Consider the following 12,286-nt stretch of genomic DNA (forward strand, 5'->3'; position numbering starts at 1 on the left):
TAATGTGTTGTGTTTTTAATAAAAGTGCCTGGTTGGTTTTATCGTTCATAATAAATGTGTTGTGTTTGGATTTATCGTTCATAATAAATGTGTTGTGTTTTAAACATGTGTCTGGTTGGTTTTATCGTTTATAATATCACGCATTTCCTTTATATTTAACCAATTTATAAATATGTAATATCACGCGCTTCCTTTGTATTTAAGTATTTATGAACGTGTCCGATAATATCGCGCATTTCCTTTGCATTTAACTATTTCCAAACTTGTCCGATGCGGGATTCGATACGATGCTCGACTGGGCGAATCTTAGTAATTGTTTACTATTAATAGCGCCGAAACCTCGACACACACGCGCAGTCCTTGGCGCAGTAGGTAGCGCGTCAGTCTCATAATCTGAAGGTCGTGAGTTCGACCCTCACACGGGGCAGCAGAAGCTTTTTGAAAAGATTGACGAGCCCCCAAAAGATGCTCAAACGCTCTTTCCTTATTCACTCGCATGCTGAGCACACCCCCTACCTGAAAATAGTATTGGCACATGACTCTTACAGGTCATCCCTAGTTGATTCAAGCTGTGCTTTTTCTTTTGTAAATTCGCGTGTACACAGCAAGTTGTGTTGCATCCAATTCAATTCTCTCCACTGACCGTTCAGTCAATACCTTGATGGCGTCTGTATTGACACCTCTACTGAGACATCAAGCTGCCTCTTTGGAGCATGTTCGCTCCCAGATCAAACTGCAGTGTCGTGGTGCCAACACAGAATAATGGACCACGTCGGACACTTTTCACTTTTGATTCTTTTTGATTCACTTTTGATGACACGCTTTTGAATACCTGATCACCTGGAATTGGTACCAGCTTGAAGTTAATAGTGAGTAGACTTATGGAGATTCATTTATTTGAATTTTCTTCTCAAGCCATTTGCAACTCAGAAGCAATGACACTTGTGCACTCATCATTGAGCTTGAGGAAGTCCAAGGAATTGATCTCTATGTTACTCTCGCTCCGCCGAGCTGCGATGGCCGAGAGGTTAAGACGTTGGACTTGAAATCCAATGGGGTTTCCCCGCGCAGGTTCGACTCCTGCTTGCAGCGTGAGTGTCTTGTTGGGCGTGTGGAAAGAGAGAGTGTGCTCTCTTCCTGCTAGCCAGTTTTAAATATGCTTCTCATGCCATTTGCAACTTTGTGCTGCCAAACTTTAGCAGTCCTAACTGATCCTGAAATAGTCCCAGGAATTGAGTTACAAATGGCTGCTTCGTCGTTACAATGTGTTGGCATGGAAATGCAGTGGGGTCTCTTGCAGCGTAGAGGATTAACTTGCCTCTCTAATGTGATTTGTGATGAGACCTTATGCCACCAGTGGGGAGAGCTCGCACTCACAGGTGCTTCATCCAAAGATCTTCATGCAACATAGCGATGTCTTGTTTCAGGTAAAAGAAAAAGTGCCACATTCTTTCATGGCCGGTCACTGGTTGCTCCGCCTTGCGCTAAAAGAGGGTCTCCCCGTCGGGGAATCGAACCCCGGTCTTCCGCGTGACAGGCGGAGATACTATCCACTATACTAACGAGGACACGTGCTGTGTCTCGCAGTGATGCTGAGTCAGGTGACGTGCACTTGTCCCCTTGATTTTAAAGTACTCTGAATCATTGTGCCTGCAAGGAGGTGGTAAAAAGAACACATTGTGGTGATATTGACTCACTGTTGCCACTCCTCTTTTACCATCGTCAGTTTGTGGACTTATGATAGGAAAAACTCAAAGAATCTTGGTGACCTACAGGTTTGATTCATCTGCCTTCCTAGTTAAGTCATGCGAACCATTTGCTGCAAAATTGGCTTTAGCTACATTGGCAATTCATTTTGTCTTCGTATTCCAGTGCATTGTACCGAACTGCAATATCCATCTTAGATCAACTGAGATTTTGCATTTCTCTCTTTCCCACATGCAAGTTCTGAATTTCTTGGCACACATTACTGCTTTGCATCTACTAAAAGCACTCCAGAGAAAGCTTCACTTCATACCTTCATGAGGTAGGTGTCGTTTGTACTTGTATTTTGGTGGTATTTTTGTTTTTTTTTTTGTTTGTGTGCGTTGTTTGTCTACTCTTGGAACATCCTGTCATTGGTTAGGGTAGGATTAGAGTTTAATTACGTTGGCCTCAGATTCTGGTTAATTCCAGGCTTCTTGTGCTAACCTTGTTGTTTGTTAGCTGTTGTTGGCAGTAATTAGTTGCTGCAGGTGCACTTGCCGCCATGCTCCAAGGAGTGAATTGGGGGCGGATACATTTTTTCTCCAGCTTTGTTAGTTCTTCCTCAGCCTCGCTTCTTCTTTCCTAGCCTCGTTAGCGCAGTAGGTAGCGCGTCAGTCTCATAATCTGAAGGTTGTGAGTTCGACCCTCACACGGGGCAGCAGAAGCTTTTTGAAAAGATTGACGAGCCCCCAAAAGATGCTCAAACGCTCTTTCCTTATTCACTCGCATGCTGAGCACACCCCCTACCTGAAAATAGTATTGGCACATGACTCTTACAGGTCATCCCTAGTTGATTCAAGCTGTGCTTTTTCTTTTGTAAATTCGCGTGTACACAGCAAGTTGTGTTGCATCCAATTCAATTCTCTCCACTGACCGTTCAGTCAATACCTTGATGGCGTCTGTATTGACACCTCTACTGAGACATCAAGCTGCCTCTTTTGAGCATGTTCGCTCCCAGATCAAACTGCAGTGTCGTGGTGCCAACACAGAATAATGGACCACGTCGGACACTTTTCACTTTTGATTCTTTTTGATTCACTTTTGATGACACGCTTTTGAATACCTGATCACCTGGAATTGGTACCAGCTTGAAGTTAATAGTGAGTAGACTTATGGAGATTCATTTATTTGAATTTTCTTCTCAAGCCATTTGCAACTCAGAAGCAATGACACTTGTGCACTCATCATTGAGCTTGAGGAAGTCCAAGGAATTGATCTCTATGTTACTCTCACTCCGCCGAGCTGCGATGGCCGAGAGGTTAAGGCGTTGGACTTGAAATCCAATGGGGTTTCCCCGCGCAGGTTCGACTCCTGCTTGCAGCGTGAGTGTCTTGTTGGGCGTGTGGAAAGAGAGACTGTGCTCTCTTCCTGCTAGCCAGTTTTAAATATGCTTCTCATGCCATTTGCAACTTTGTGCTGCCAAACTTTAGCAGTCCTAACTGATCCTGAAATAGTCCCAGGAATTGAGTTACAAATGGCTGCTTCGTCGTTACAATGTGTTGGCATGGAAATGCAATGGGGTCTCTTACAGCGTAGAGGATTAACTTGCCTCTCTAATGTGATTTGTGATGAGACCTTATGCCACCAGTGGGGAGAGCTTGCACTCACAGGTGCTTCATCCAAAGATCTTCATGCAACATAGTGATGTCTTGTTTCAGGTAAAAGAAAAAGTGCCACATTCTTTCATGGCCGGTCACTGGTTGCTCCGCCTTGCGCTAAAAGAGGGTCTCCCCGTCGGGGAATCGAACCCCGGTCTTCCGCGTGACAGGCGGAGATACTATCCACTATACTAACGAGGACACGTGCTGTGTCTCGCAGTGATGCTGAGTCAGGTGACGTGCACTTGTCCCCTTGATTTTAAAGTACTCTGAATCATTGTGCCTGCAAGGAGGTGGTAAAAAGAACACATTGTGGTGATATTGACTCACTGTTGCCACTCCTCTTTTACCATCGTCAGTTTGTGGACTTATGATAGGAAAAACTCAAAGAATCTTGGTGACCTACAGGTTTGATTCATCTGCCTTCCTAGTTAAGTCATGCGAACCATTTGCTGCAAAATTGGCTTTAGCTACATTGGCAATTCATTTTGTCTTCGTATTCCAGTGCATTGTACCGAACTGCAATATCCATCTTAGATCAACTGAGATTTTGCATTTCTCTCTTTCCCACATGCAAGTTCTGAATTTCTTGGCACACATTACTGCTTTGCATCTACTAAAAGCACTCCAGAGAAAGCTTCACTTCATACCTTCATGAGGTAGGTGTCGTTTGTACTTGTATTTTGGTGGTATTTTTGTTTTTTTTTTGTTTGTGTGCGTTGTTTGTCTACTCTTGGAACATCCTGTGATTGGTTAGGGTAGGATTAGAGTTTAATTACGTTGGCCTCAGATTCTGGTTAATTCCAGGCTTCTTGTGCTAACCTTGTTGTTTGTTAGCTGTTGTTGGCAGTAATTAGTTGCTGCAGGTGCACTTGCCGCCATGCTCCAAGGAGTGAATTGGGGGCGGATACATTTTTTCTCCAGCTTTGTTAGTTCTTCCTCAGCCTCGCTTCTTCTTTCCTAGCCTCGTTAGCGCAGTAGGTAGCGCGTCAGTCTCATAATCTGAAGGTTGTGAGTTCGACCCTCACACGGGGCAGCAGAAGCTTTTTGAAAAGATTGACGAGCCCCCAAAAGATGCTCAAACGCTCTTTCCTTATTCACTCGCATGCTGAGCACACCCCCTACCTGAAAATAGTATTGGCACATGACTCTTACAGGTCATCCCTAGTTGATTCAAGCTGTGCTTTTTCTTTTGTAAATTCGCGTGTACACAGCAAGTTGTGTTGCATCCAATTCAATTCTCTCCACTGACCGTTCAGTCAATACCTTGATGGCGTCTGTATTGACACCTCTACTGAGACATCAAGCTGCCTCTTTTGAGCATGTTCGCTCCCAGATCAAACTGCAGTGTCGTGGTGCCAACACAGAATAATGGACCACGTCGGACACTTTTCACTTTTGATTCTTTTTGATTCACTTTTGATGACACGCTTTTGAATACCTGATCACCTGGAATTGGTACCAGCTTGAAGTTAATAGTGAGTAGACTTATGGAGATTCATTTATTTGAATTTTCTTCTCAAGCCATTTGCAACTCAGAAGCAATGACACTTGTGCACTCATCATTGAGCTTGAGGAAGTCCAAGGAATTGATCTCTATGTTACTCTCGCTCCGCCGAGCTGCGATGGCCGAGAGGTTAAGGCGTTGGACTTGAAATCCAATGGGGTTTCCCCGCGCAGGTTCGACTCCTGCTTGCAGCGTGAGTGTCTTGTTGGGCGTGTGGAAAGAGAGAGTGTGCTCTCTTCCTGCTAGCCAGTTTTAAATATGCTTCTCATGCCATTTGCAACTTTGTGCTGCCAAACTTTAGCAGTCCTAACTGATCCTGAAATAGTCCCAGGAATTGAGTTACAAATGGCTGCTTCGTCGTTACAATGTGTTGGCATGGAAATGCAGTGGGGTCTCTTGCAGCGTAGAGGATTAACTTGCCTCTCTAATGTGATTTGTGATGAGACCTTATGCCACCAGTGGGGAGAGCTTGCACTCACAGGTGCTTCATCCAAAGATCTTCATGCAACATAGCGATGTCTTGTTTCAGGTAAAAGAAAAAGTGCCACATTCTTTCATGGCCGGTCACTGGTTGCTCCGCCTTGCGCTAAAAGAGGGTCTCCCCGTCGGGGAATCGAACCCCGGTCTTCCGCGTGACAGGCGGAGATACTATCCACTATACTAACGAGGACACGTGCTGTGTCTCGCAGTGATGCTGAGTCAGGTGACGTGCACTTGTCCCCTTGATTTTAAAGTACTCTGAATCATTGTGCCTGCAAGGAGGTGGTAAAAAGAACACATTGTGGTGATATTGACTCACTGTTGCCACTCCTCTTTTACCATCGTCAGTTTGTGGACTTATGATAGGAAAAACTCAAAGAATCTTGGTGACCTACAGGTTTGATTCATCTGCCTTCCTAGTTAAGTCATGCAAACCATTTGCTGCAAAATTGGCTTTAGCTACATTGGCAATTCATTTTGTCTTTGTATTCCAGTGCATTGTACCGAACTGCAATATCCATCTTAGATCAACTGAGATTTTGCATTTCTCTCTTTCCCACATGCAAGTTCTGAATTTCTTGGCACACATTACTGCTTTGCATCTACTAAAAGCACTCCAGAGAAAGCTTCACTTCATACCTTCATGAGGTAGGTGTCGTTTGTACTTGTATTTTGGTGGTATTTTTGTTTTTTTTTTTGTTTGTGTGCGTTGTTTGTCTACTCTTGGAACATCCTGTCATTGGTTAGGGTAGGATTAGAGTTTAATTACGTTGGCCTCAGATTCTGGTTAATTCCAGGCTTCTTGTGCTAACCTTGTTGTTTGTTAGCTGTTGTTGGCAGTAATTAGTTGCTGCAGGTGCACTTGCCGCCATGCTCCAAGGAGTGAATTGGGGGCGGATACATTTTTTCTCCAGCTTTGTTAGTTCTTCCTCAGCCTCGCTTCTTCTTTACTAGCCTCGTTAGCGCAGTAGGTAGCGCGTCAGTCTCATAATCTGAAGGTCGTGAGTTCGACCCTCACACGGGGCAGCAGAAGCTTTTTGAAAAGATTGACGAGCCCCCAAAAGATGCTCAAACGCTCTTTCCTTATTCACTCGCATGCTGAGCACACCCCCTACCTGAAAATAGTATTGGCACATGACTCTTACAGGTCATCCCTAGTTGATTCAAGCTGTGCTTTTTCTTTTGTAAATTCGCGTGTACACAGCAAGTTGTGTTGCATCCAATTCAATTCTCTCCACTGACCGTTCAGTCAATACCTTGATGGCGTCTGTATTGACACCTCTACTGAGACATCAAGCTGCCTCTTTTGAGCATGTTCGCTCCCAGATCAAACTGCAGTGTCGTGGTGCCAACACAGAATAATGGACCACGTCGGACACTTTTCACTTTTGATTCTTTTTGATTCACTTTTGATGACACGCTTTTGAATACCTGATCACCTGGAATTGGTACCAGCTTGAAGTTAATAGTGAGTAGACTTATGGAGATTCATTTATTTGAATTTTCTTCTCAAGCCATTTGCAACTCAGAAGCAATGACACTTGTGCACTCATCATTGAGCTTGAGGAAGTCCAAGGAATTGATCTCTATGTTACTCTCACTCCGCCGAGCTGCGATGGCCGAGAGGTTAAGGCGTTGGACTTGAAATCCAATGGGGTTTCCCCGCGCAGGTTCGACTCCTGCTTGCAGCGTGAGTGTCTTGTTGGGCGTGTGGAAAGAGAGACTGTGCTCTCTTCCTGCTAGCCAGTTTTAAATATGCTTCTCATGCCATTTGCAACTTTGTGCTGCCAAACTTTAGCAGTCCTAACTGATCCTGAAATAGTCCCAGGAATTGAGTTACAAATGGCTGCTTCGTCGTTACAATGTGTTGGCATGGAAATGCAGTGGGGTCTCTTACAGCGTAGAGGATTAACTTGCCTCTCTAATGTGATTTGTGATGAGACCTTATGCCACCAGTGGGGAGAGCTTGCACTCACAGGTGCTTCATCCAAAGATCTTCATGCAACATAGCGATGTCTTGTTTCAGGTAAAAGAAAAAGTGCCACATTCTTTCATGGCCGGTCACTGGTTGCTCCGCCTTGCGCTAAAAGAGGGTCTCCCCGTCGGGGAATCGAACCCCGGTCTTCCGCGTGACAGGCGGAGATACTATCCACTATACTAACGAGGACACGTGCTGTGTCTCGCAGTGATGCTGAGTCAGGTGACGTGCACTTGTCCCCTTGATTTTAAAGTACTCTGAATCATTGTGCCTGCAAGGAGGTGGTAAAAAGAACACATTGTGGTGATATTGACTCACTGTTGCCACTCCTCTTTTACCATCGTCAGTTTGTGGACTTATGATAGGAAAAACTCAAAGAATCTTGGTGACCTACAGGTTTGATTCATCTGCCTTCCTAGTTAAGTCATGCGAACCATTTGCTGCAAAATTGGCTTTAGCTACATTGGCAATTCATTTTGTCTTCGTATTCCAGTGCATTGTACCGAACTGCAATATCCATCTTAGATCAACTGAGATTTTGCATTTCTCTCTTTCCCACATGCAAGTTCTGAATTTCTTGGCACACATTACTGCTTTGCATCTACTAAAAGCACTCCAGAGAAAGCTTCACTTCATACCTTCATGAGGTAGGTGTCGTTTGTACTTGTATTTTGGTGGTATTTTTGTTTTTTTTTGTTTGTGTGCGTTGTTTGTCTACTCTTGGAACATCCTGTGATTGGTTAGGGTAGGATTAGAGTTTAATTACGTTGGCCTCAGATTCTGGTTAATTCCAGGCTTCTTGTGCTAACCTTGTTGTTTGTTAGCTGTTGTTGGCAGTAATTAGTTGCTGCAGGTGCACTTGCCGCCATGCTCCAAGGAGTGAATTGGGGGCGGATACATTTTTTCTCCAGCTTTGTTAGTTCTTCCTCAGCCTCGCTTCTTCTTTCCTAGCCTCGTTAGCGCAGTAGGTAGCGCGTCAGTCTCATAATCTGAAGGTTGTGAGTTCGACCCTCACACGGGGCAGCAGAAGCTTTTTGAAAAGATTGACGAGCCCCCAAAAGATGCTCAAACGCTCTTTCCTTATTCACTCGCATGCTGAGCACACCCCCTACCTGAAAATAGTATTGGCACATGACTCTTACAGGTCATCCCTAGTTGATTCAAGCTGTGCTTTTTCTTTTGTAAATTCGCGTGTACACAGCAAGTTGTGTTGCATCCAATTCAATTCTCTCCACTGACCGTTCAGTCAATACCTTGATGGCGTCTGTATTGACACCTCTACTGAGACATCAAGCTGCCTCTTTTGAGCATGTTCGCTCCCAGATCAAACTGCAGTGTCGTGGTGCCAACACAGAATAATGGACCACGTCGGACACTTTTCACTTTTGATTCTTTTTGATTCACTTTTGATGACACGCTTTTGAATACCTGATCACCTGGAATTGGTACCAGCTTGAAGTTAATAGTGAGTAGACTTATGGAGATTCATTTATTTGAATTTTCTTCTCAAGCCATTTGCAACTCAGAAGCAATGACACTTGTGCACTCATCATTGAGCTTGAGGAAGTCCAAGGAATTGATCTCTATGTTACTCTCGCTCCGCCGAGCTGCGATGGCCGAGAGGTTAAGGCGTTGGACTTGAAATCCAATGGGGTTTCCCCGCGCAGGTTCGACTCCTGCTTGCAGCGTGAGTGTCTTGTTGGGCGTGTGGAAAGAGAGAGTGTGCTCTCTTCCTGCTAGCCAGTTTTAAATATGCTTCTCATGCCATTTGCAACTTTGTGCTGCCAAACTTTAGCAGTCCTAACTGATCCTGAAATAGTCCCAGGAATTGAGTTACAAATGGCTGCTTCGTCGTTACAATGTGTTGGCATGGAAATGCAGTGGGGTCTCTTGCAGCGTAGAGGATTAACTTGCCTCTCTAATGTGATTTGTGATGAGACCTTATGCCACCAGTGGGGAGAGCTTGCACTCACAGGTGCTTCATCCAAAGATCTTCATGCAACATAGCGATGTCTTGTTTCAGGTAAAAGAAAAAGTGCCACATTCTTTCATGGCCGGTCACTGGTTGCTCCGCCTTGCGCTAAAAGAGGGTCTCCCCGTCGGGGAATCGAACCCCGGTCTTCCGCGTGACAGGCGGAGATACTATCCACTATACTAACGAGGACACGTGCTGTGTCTCGCAGTGATGCTGAGTCAGGTGACGTGCACTTGTCCCCTTGATTTTAAAGTACTCTGAATCATTGTGCCTGCAAGGAGGTGGTAAAAAGAACACATTGTGGTGATATTGACTCACTGTTGCCACTCCTCTTTTACCATCGTCAGTTTGTGGACTTATGATAGGAAAAACTCAAAGAATCTTGGTGACCTACAGGTTTGATTCATCTGCCTTCCTAGTTAAGTCATGCGAACCATTTGCTGCAAAATTGGCTTTAGCTACATTGGCAATTCATTTTGTCTTCGTATTCCAGTGCATTGTACCGAACTGCAATATCCATCTTAGATCAACTGAGATTTTGCATTTCTCTCTTTCCCACATGCAAGTTCTGAATTTCTTGGCACACATTACTGCTTTGCATCTACTAAAAGCACTCCAGAGAAAGCTTCACTTCATACCTTCATGAGGTAGGTGTCGTTTGTACTTGTATTTTGGTGGTATTTTTGTTTTTTTTTTGTTTGTGTGCGTTGTTTGTCTACTCTTGGAACATCCTGTGATTGGTTAGGGTAGGATTAGAGTTTAATTACGTTGGCCTCAGATTCTGGTTAATTCCAGGCTTCTTGTGCTAACCTTGTTGTTTGTTAGCTGTTGTTGGCAGTAATTAGTTGCTGCAGGTGCACTTGCCGCCATGCTCCAAGGAGTGAATTGGGGGCGGATACATTTTTTCTCCAGCTTTGTTAGTTCTTCCTCAGCCTCGCTTCTTCTTTCCTAGCCTCGTTAGCGCAGTAGGTAGCGCGTCAGTCTCATAATCTGAAGGTTGTGAGTTCGACCCTCACACGGGGCAGCAGAAGCTTTTTGAAAAGATTGACGAGCCCCCAAAAGATGCTCAAACGCTCTTTCCTTATTCACTCGCATGCTGAGCACACCCCCTACCTGAAAATAGTATTGGCACATGACTCTTACAGGTCATCCCTAGTTGATTCAAGCTGTGCTTTTTCTTTTGTAAATTCGCGTGTACACAGCAAGTTGTGTTGCATCCAATTCAATTCTCTCCACTGACCGTTCAGTCAATACCTTGATGGCGTCTGTATTGACACCTCTACTGAGACATCAAGCTGCCTCTTTTGAGCATGTTCGCTCCCAGATCAAACTGCAGTGTCGTGGTGCCAACACAGAATAATGGACCACGTCGGACACTTTTCACTTTTGATTCTTTTTGATTCACTTTTGATGACACGCTTTTGAATACCTGATCACCTGGAATTGGTACCAGCTTGAAGTTAATAGTGAGTAGACTTATGGAGATTCATTTATTTGAATTTTCTTCTCAAGCCATTTGCAACTCAGAAGCAATGACACTTGTGCACTCATCATTGAGCTTGAGGAAGTCCAAGGAATTGATCTCTATGTTACTCTCGCTCCGCCGAGCTGCGATGGCCGAGAGGTTAAGGCGTTGGACTTGAAATCCAATGGGGTTTCCCCGCGCAGGTTCGACTCCTGCTTGCAGCGTGAGTGTCTTGTTGGGCGTGTGGAAAGAGAGAGTGTGCTCTCTTCCTGCTAGCCAGTTTTAAATATGCTTCTCATGCCATTTGCAACTTTGTGCTGCCAAACTTTAGCAGTCCTAACTGATCCTGAAATAGTCCCAGGAATTGAGTTACAAATGGCTGCTTCGTCGTTACAATGTGTTGGCATGGAAATGCAGTGGGGTCTCTTGCAGCGTAGAGGATTAACTTGCCTCTCTAATGTGATTTGTGATGAGACCTTATGCCACCAGTGGGGAGAGCTTGCACTCACAGGTGCTTCATCCAAAGATCTTCATGCAACATAGCGATGTCTTGTTTCAGGTAAAAGAAAAAGTGCCACATTCTTTCATGGCCGGTCACTGGTTGCTCCGCCTTGCGCTAAAAGAGGGTCTCCCCGTCGGGGAATCGAACCCCGGTCTTCCGCGTGACAGGCGGAGATACTATCCACTATACTAACGAGGACACGTGCTGTGTCTCGCAGTGATGCTGAGTCAGGTGACGTGCACTTGTCCCCTTGATTTTAAAGTACTCTGAATCATTGTGCCTGCAAGGAGGTGGTAAAAAGAACACATTGTGGTGATATTGACTCACTGTTGCCACTCCTCTTTTACCATCGTCAGTTTGTGGACTTATGATAGGAAAAACTCAAAGAATCTTGGTGACCTACAGGTTTGATTCATCTGCCTTCCTAGTTAAGTCATGCAAACCATTTGCTGCAAAATTGGCTTTAGCTACATTGGCAATTCATTTTGTCTTTGTATTCCAGTGCATTGTACCGAACTGCAATATCCATCTTAGATCAACTGAGATTTTGCATTTCTCTCTTTCCCACATGCAAGTTCTGAATTTCTTGGCACACATTACTGCTTTGCATCTACTAAAAGCACTCCAGAGAAAGCTTCACTTCATACCTTCATGAGGTAGGTGTCGTTTGTACTTGTATTTTGGTGGTATTTTTGTTTTTTTTTTTGTTTGTGTGCGTTGTTTGTCTACTCTTGGAACATCCTGTCATTGGTTAGGGTAGGATTAGAGTTTAATTACGTTGGCCTCAGATTCTGGTTAATTCCAGGCTTCTTGTGCTAACCTTGTTGTTTGTTAGCTGTTGTTGGCAGTAATTAGTTGCTGCAGGTGCACTTGCCGCCATGCTCCAAGGAGTGAATTGGGGGCGGATACATTTTTTCTCCAGCTTTGTTAGTTCTTCCTCAGCCTCGCTTCTTCTTTACTAGCCTCGTTAGCGCAGTAGGTAGCGCGTCAGTCTCATAATCTGAAGGTCGTGAGTTCGACCCTCACACGGGGCAG

The 12,286-nt window shown here is 44.6% G+C and overlaps 18 non-coding genes across 18 annotated transcripts; 12 read left to right on the plus strand and 6 right to left on the minus strand.

Annotated features, from left to right (window-relative positions):
* Nucleotides 1–1,010: 1,010 nt before the first annotated feature.
* trnas-uga (transfer RNA serine (anticodon UGA)) lies at nucleotides 1,011–1,092 on the plus strand. The gene has a single exon. It is a non-coding gene; the product is annotated as a tRNA-Ser (tRNA).
* Nucleotides 1,093–1,496: 404 nt separating this feature from the next.
* trnad-guc (transfer RNA aspartic acid (anticodon GUC)) lies at nucleotides 1,497–1,568 on the minus strand. The gene has a single exon. It is a non-coding gene; the product is annotated as a tRNA-Asp (tRNA).
* A 763-nt stretch (nucleotides 1,569–2,331) lies between these two features.
* On the plus strand, nucleotides 2,332–2,404 carry trnam-cau (transfer RNA methionine (anticodon CAU)). The gene has a single exon. It is a non-coding gene; the product is annotated as a tRNA-Met (tRNA).
* Nucleotides 2,405–2,987: 583 nt separating this feature from the next.
* Nucleotides 2,988–3,069, plus strand: trnas-uga (transfer RNA serine (anticodon UGA)). The gene has a single exon. It is a non-coding gene; the product is annotated as a tRNA-Ser (tRNA).
* A 404-nt stretch (nucleotides 3,070–3,473) lies between these two features.
* On the minus strand, nucleotides 3,474–3,545 carry trnad-guc (transfer RNA aspartic acid (anticodon GUC)). The gene has a single exon. It is a non-coding gene; the product is annotated as a tRNA-Asp (tRNA).
* Nucleotides 3,546–4,307: 762 nt separating this feature from the next.
* trnam-cau (transfer RNA methionine (anticodon CAU)) lies at nucleotides 4,308–4,380 on the plus strand. The gene has a single exon. It is a non-coding gene; the product is annotated as a tRNA-Met (tRNA).
* A 583-nt stretch (nucleotides 4,381–4,963) lies between these two features.
* trnas-uga (transfer RNA serine (anticodon UGA)) lies at nucleotides 4,964–5,045 on the plus strand. The gene has a single exon. It is a non-coding gene; the product is annotated as a tRNA-Ser (tRNA).
* Nucleotides 5,046–5,449: 404 nt separating this feature from the next.
* On the minus strand, nucleotides 5,450–5,521 carry trnad-guc (transfer RNA aspartic acid (anticodon GUC)). The gene has a single exon. It is a non-coding gene; the product is annotated as a tRNA-Asp (tRNA).
* Nucleotides 5,522–6,284: 763 nt separating this feature from the next.
* Nucleotides 6,285–6,357, plus strand: trnam-cau (transfer RNA methionine (anticodon CAU)). The gene has a single exon. It is a non-coding gene; the product is annotated as a tRNA-Met (tRNA).
* Nucleotides 6,358–6,940: 583 nt separating this feature from the next.
* trnas-uga (transfer RNA serine (anticodon UGA)) lies at nucleotides 6,941–7,022 on the plus strand. Its single transcript has one exon. It is a non-coding gene; the product is annotated as a tRNA-Ser (tRNA).
* A 404-nt stretch (nucleotides 7,023–7,426) lies between these two features.
* Nucleotides 7,427–7,498, minus strand: trnad-guc (transfer RNA aspartic acid (anticodon GUC)). Its single transcript has one exon. It is a non-coding gene; the product is annotated as a tRNA-Asp (tRNA).
* Nucleotides 7,499–8,259: 761 nt separating this feature from the next.
* Nucleotides 8,260–8,332, plus strand: trnam-cau (transfer RNA methionine (anticodon CAU)). Its single transcript has one exon. It is a non-coding gene; the product is annotated as a tRNA-Met (tRNA).
* A 583-nt stretch (nucleotides 8,333–8,915) lies between these two features.
* trnas-uga (transfer RNA serine (anticodon UGA)) lies at nucleotides 8,916–8,997 on the plus strand. The gene has a single exon. It is a non-coding gene; the product is annotated as a tRNA-Ser (tRNA).
* Nucleotides 8,998–9,401: 404 nt separating this feature from the next.
* trnad-guc (transfer RNA aspartic acid (anticodon GUC)) lies at nucleotides 9,402–9,473 on the minus strand. The gene has a single exon. It is a non-coding gene; the product is annotated as a tRNA-Asp (tRNA).
* A 762-nt stretch (nucleotides 9,474–10,235) lies between these two features.
* On the plus strand, nucleotides 10,236–10,308 carry trnam-cau (transfer RNA methionine (anticodon CAU)). Its single transcript has one exon. It is a non-coding gene; the product is annotated as a tRNA-Met (tRNA).
* A 583-nt stretch (nucleotides 10,309–10,891) lies between these two features.
* trnas-uga (transfer RNA serine (anticodon UGA)) lies at nucleotides 10,892–10,973 on the plus strand. The gene has a single exon. It is a non-coding gene; the product is annotated as a tRNA-Ser (tRNA).
* A 404-nt stretch (nucleotides 10,974–11,377) lies between these two features.
* Nucleotides 11,378–11,449, minus strand: trnad-guc (transfer RNA aspartic acid (anticodon GUC)). Its single transcript has one exon. It is a non-coding gene; the product is annotated as a tRNA-Asp (tRNA).
* Nucleotides 11,450–12,212: 763 nt separating this feature from the next.
* Nucleotides 12,213–12,285, plus strand: trnam-cau (transfer RNA methionine (anticodon CAU)). Its single transcript has one exon. It is a non-coding gene; the product is annotated as a tRNA-Met (tRNA).
* Nucleotide 12,286: the final 1 nt, after the last annotated feature.

Source organism: Brachyhypopomus gauderio, chromosome 3 (genome assembly GCF_052324685.1).
Source record: "Brachyhypopomus gauderio isolate BG-103 chromosome 3, BGAUD_0.2, whole genome shotgun sequence".
Classification (NCBI taxonomy): Eukaryota; Metazoa; Chordata; class Actinopteri; order Gymnotiformes; family Hypopomidae; genus Brachyhypopomus; species Brachyhypopomus gauderio.